At 36.5% G+C, this 5657-nt stretch overlaps 1 protein-coding gene across 4 annotated transcripts in view; it reads left to right on the forward strand.

Annotated features, from left to right (window-relative positions):
• The window catches only part of KCTD16 (potassium channel tetramerization domain containing 16), a 311256-nt gene that overhangs the window by 69319 nt on the left and 236280 nt on the right, over nucleotides 1–5657 (forward strand). The window lies entirely within an intron of this gene.

A 5657-nucleotide genomic window follows, 5' to 3' on the forward strand; every position in this document is an offset into this window, starting at 1 on the left:
TTTCATTATGGTTGAGGTGGAAAGATTATATTAAAGGCACTCATGTCTGGGAATAACAGGATATTACAGTAGAAGCACTCTTTTCACAAGAGCCTTTGAATTTTACACACAGATAGGAAATTGCAATCAGATCAATTAAAGGCATGCTACTTTTTACACTAATCCCTTTCTTAATCACTGACTTTGGTGGATGTTTTAATTTTATTCAAGGAGGCAAGTGAGGCTTGTGTGTGAATAAAAATGAAAGGACTGTGAGTATAAAGACTTTATCACTAGTGCTCCCCTGTTGAATACAGCGATTTTCTGGTTACCTGATCTGAAATGAATTGTAAGTCAGTGGCATAAGAGAGCACAATACAATAATTCAGGGTACCATGTTTTGCCTATGAAGCATAAATATTTGAACACTTGCATTACCATTTCTGAATGAGTGGATTAACTAGCTATAAAATATTAACTCATGTTCTTTCGGGTGTGGTTGAAATATTACATTCAGTATTTACCCCCCACAAAAACCCCCCACAAATCCCTGTGTTCTATGAAATGTGAAAAGAATCTCATTTCACTGTCTTGCTTCATTTAACTGGTGCCACTTCTACGATATGATATGGCAACCATGATGCAGCTGAGAATTTAAGATTTTCATTGTGCTCTTGGGAGGATCAGTATACGACTGTACCCCACCTTACCCACTTTCTCGGAAGACTGTTAAGTTCAAATTTATAAATTCAGAAGAAGAGCTGGCAATCTAAAGAGTTTTTTTTAAAACTTTTATGTTTTATAAGCTTGCTATTTTAAGTATTAAAAGATATTAAAGCAAGATGCATTGTTTGTACTTCCAAGACCAGGAACTCCTTACCAACATTCTAGTTTACAGACAGGAGTCATGTTAGTCTTGTCTATAAAACAATACAGTTCTTAGCAGGTGACTTTTCATAGAAAGTGATAGGCATTTCACCATGACACCATTTTAGCATCATCATCATCATCATCATCATCATTATTACTAGATAAACAATATGAACCATAGACAATTACTTTTCCCCCTAGGTAATGCATTTGTCACTTTCCCATCTAATATTCTGCTATTGTCACATATTTTAATTCTACATGTATGTTAAATCTCATGAGACATTGTAATTATTTATAGAGTCCACATTTATTAATGAACCTATAGTAATTCAATATTATTAACTAAAGTTCATAATTTATTAAGATTCCCTTGCTTTTTACCTAGTGTCCTTATTCTGTTCTAGAATTCGAGATTATGTTTGGTCATCTCATTTCCTTAGGCTCCTCTTGGCTGATATTTTTCTCATGATTAGATTAGGACTGTTGGCTTTTAGGAGAAAGTACACAGAGGTAACCTGCCATTTTTGTCATGCCATCTGAAGAGTACACACTATCAACATGACTTACACTCTGATCTTAACCTTGATCATTTGACTAATATTGAGGTTATCAGGTTTCTCCATGATAGAATTGTGCTTTTTTTCCCCCACTTTCCACACTGTATTCTTTGAGAGGAAGTCACCATGCACGGCCCACACTCAAGGAGTAAAGAGTTATGCTTCTTCTCAAGGGAAGAATACCTACATAAATTATTTGGAATTCTTCTGCACAGATTTGTCTCTTCTTTCCCATTTATTTCTTTATTCAATCATTTATTTATGTTGTAGACATTTATTTTATTCTTGGAGTTATAGTGCAAGTTTGCATTATACTTTATTTAGTTTGTTACTCAATTTCTCCTGCTTTGGCCCTTGGGAACTCTTTTATTTGGCTTTTGTGTTCCTTTGACATACCATCAGCCTTGTGGGTTTTTTAATTTGTGTATTTCTGTGTGTGTGTGTGTGTGTGTGTGTGTGTGTGTGTGTGTAAACACTTCATTATTTTGGCATTCTATAAATGTATAAATTCCTCCCAGGCTTATTTTGAATATTTCCTATTCTAGTCCCAGGATGAACCATTTCTATGAAGAGGATTGGTTTCTTATATTGGATAATGGTAATCAAGATCTGGGTGCTTGGTGTGCTTTACGCCACTTGGGTGATACCGCTTCTAGTCTCTGTCATCTGACATGTGGTATACTAACCACATATGTATACATACTTATATGGTATACATATAATATTATTCAGATTGTGTAACCATCTATAACTATGTTAAGCAACTATATTAAGCTAAATATGCGTTCATTTTGATGACTCTAGTTCTCTAATCCATTACTATGTGGATCATCCTAGCTTCCTCCCCTAGCTTATATGTAAACTCTAACAGTGAGAACCAGTTCCTGCTATCTGCTTTCCACTTACTTAACTGATCAGTTCTGGTATGCATGTGTAGTAAATTCAGAATCGTTAACCTATATCCCATGGGATACAACTGTACAGTGCTTATGTACAGTTTCCTTAGCTTTTGGTCCTACAGACTCCCTTCATTTCCAGTGTTACTTAGGTCAGGACCTTTTCCCTCCACCCTCTTCAGTAAGGTTATTTTAAAAAAATGCAGTATGACCATATTCTTTTCGTTCTTCTCTATTTTAAAAAAGATCCCTTTGTTTCTGCATGTTTTATTCTGGATATTTTTTTCTGACCTATGTTCACTAACTCTTCAGCTAGGTTTACTTGAAACATTAAAAATCTTTGGGTACTTAATTTTGATTATCAGATTTTTCAGTTATGTTTTTCCACTTGGTTCCTTTAGGTAGTTTTCAGTTCCCCATCAAAATTCTTAGTTGTGTGTATCATCTCTTGGAACATAATAAACGCAGTCTGTATCTCATGACAGTATTATTTGGATCCCATACGAGTTTGTTGATCTTGTCTGTTTTCCCCTTTTGGTTTGTGATCCCTTTCTCTTATTTCTTCTTGGGTTTAGTTCTTTTTTTATTGAATTCCAGACACTGTATTTGAAAAAAACTATTAGGGTAAAGTGAACTCTAATAAAATAAACCCTCTAGAAAGGGTTTATTTTTGCTTCTAGCAAGAGGCTAGAGTCAACAGAAGTCCTGGATTACCTTAACTCAAATTCAAGGATTGAGATGATTTGAATCAGGGCTTCTACCATTGTGAAGATTGATGTATTTATGGTATATGGGCCATTAAGCTACCCAGAGCAAAGCCTGGAGAATTTCTAGGGCTCCTCATCCTTAAGTGCACTTAGGACTCCCAAGTTTTGTCTTTCTAACTCAACAGTTTCAAAATCTGTACTCAGCTTCTTTTTTTTTTTAAATTTTTTATTTTTTTATTTTTAAAGATTTTATTTATTTATTTGACAGAGAGAGATCACAAGTAGAGAGAGAGGCAGGCGGAGAGGGAGGAGGGGCAGGCTCCCTGCTGAGCAGAGAGCCCAATGCGGGACTCGATCCCAGGACCCTGAGATCATGATCTGAGCTGAAGGCAGCGGCTCAACCCACTGAGCCACCCAGGCGCCCCTGTACTCAGCTTCTTAGTCATTTCTTTTGGGATTGACTGGTCCCCTGTGGAATCTGTAAAAGATGTTTTTGGGTCAAATGATCTATAAGGCCCTTATGCATGGTGCACAGAGTTATGCTTAAATATAGTTCCTACCAACTTTCATTTTAGTTGTGAGACTAAGAGTATTCACAGGAAACACTGAGAGCCAGTTGGATAATGGCATGCTAAACTGCCTTACATAGGCAAATCAAGACTAGCAGTATCTATATTAAGTTGGTTGCTTGTACAATATAAGGTACATAAAGGAGAAACTGGTGACAGTTGCTATCTAAGCCAGGAACTGACCTGATAGACTTCCTGTCTCCTTTTTTTTTTTTTTTTCTTTTTTGGTAGGTTTGTTTTATTTTGTTTTTGAGAGAGAGCAAGAGCATGGGTGGGGGAGGGGCAGAGGAATAGACTGAATCTCAAGTAGACTCCTCACTGACAATGGTGCCCAACATGGGCCTCGACCTCACGACCCTGAGACCATGACCTGACCTGAAATCAAGAGGCAGATGCTTAACTGATTGAGCCACCATGTGCCCTCTTTTCTACTTTTATACTTCTCTATCAGGTATACTCTCTGCAGAGATAGATCTATCTATCTCTAGATCCAATCTATCTCAGCTTTAACAAAAACACCCTTTTAGTAAATTAAATCTGTGTTTTGTTTGGGGTTGAAGAAATACCTCTATTTTTAGATATCTTTCCCAATGGGCCTTCAGAAGTGGACCCAATTTCCAGTTCCTCACCTTCCTTGTTTAGCTCTGCCAAGGAGTCTTGGTGGTATGATTAGAATTCTAACTTTGTGTTTTTGTGGCATTTTGAACTTCATATCCTTTATCTGTAAGTCAAATGAAATGTGGTAGTTAATGTGAAACTCCTTAAAAGTGAAAATCATGTGTGGATTATGCATTATTAATATTGTCTTGGCTTGCCATCAGATTGTGGAGATAATAAGATTAGAAAGCTCTGGATATGGGAAGACTATATTGATGATTCTTTTAAGAAAGCTGATTGGGATCCTCAGGAACCTGAATAATGATTTTTTATTCATTCATTTTAACATTTATTCCTCCATTTACTTATTTAATAAGTAATTACTGATTAACAGGCCTGGCATTGTACTAGATGGTGAGGATTGCAGAGCAAATATGCACAGTCTTTGTCCTTGAGGAGCTTACTGTGTACTGAGGGGGATAGAAATTAATCAATGAAGCACATTAAAATAAATGTGAAGTCACACTAAGATGGATGCCTTGAAGGAAATGACTATAACTTTAAGAGCATATTTGGGGGGGATGGAGGGTTTCACCTGGTCAGAGATATCTGGGAAAATGTCCTCAAGCAAGTGATGGTTGCTATGAGACTTCAAGTATAGATAGGGAGTTCAAAGAACTACCATCTACAAAAGTCCTGAGGTGAGAGAAAACTGACATCTTCGAAGACATTAAAGACATTCAGAATGTCTGGAAGATAGAGGCAACAAGGAAGGAAGTGGGACATCAGGTGGGGCTGAGAGACATGCGAGGTCCAGACCCTGTAGGGTTTTGTGGCCATGGTGAGTATTCCGCTGTTTATCAAAAGGACATTGGGGGAGCTATTGAAATGTGCTGGGGAATAGAATTGTGGGGATGCTGTATTCCAGAGATCAGGTGACATGTGGGCAGAGAGATGGTCTCCAGCAGGCTTCTTATCAGCTGTTGACTCTTCCATTTTCTACCATTATGTTGACAGAGAAGAGTAATTTAATGTGAATTTTTCAATGCAAGCAGGATCTGTAAGTTTATGCCCAGGAGAACATTATCGAAAAGGCACTGACTGTAATTCCAGGTAGCATTAAAAAATCATCAGACTACTTCCATTTGCTCAATGAATAAATGGTAGCTATTTTTCAGAAGTCATTAGGATAAAATCAAGCCAAATTTGGCATTGAGTTACATCTACTAAACATTTAAAGATGAAAATATTGAGAACATTCAAACAATCAGATTCTTTCTTTAACATGTTTAAAATATAATGGAATGAAATGGATAGTATGGAACTTTGATGGTACTTGATTTTTTAATTAAATTTTAAATATTTGATTTGTGTTAACTTAGGAGGAATTGGAGGAATTGGATTATCTATGTTGTTTCCATATCCTGTTAAGTAAAACACATCAAATCACTAAATGATAATTGAACATTGACCAGGTAC

Source organism: Lutra lutra, chromosome 5, assembly GCF_902655055.1.
Source record: "Lutra lutra chromosome 5, mLutLut1.2, whole genome shotgun sequence".
Lineage (NCBI taxonomy): Eukaryota > Metazoa > Chordata > Mammalia > Carnivora > Mustelidae > Lutra > Lutra lutra.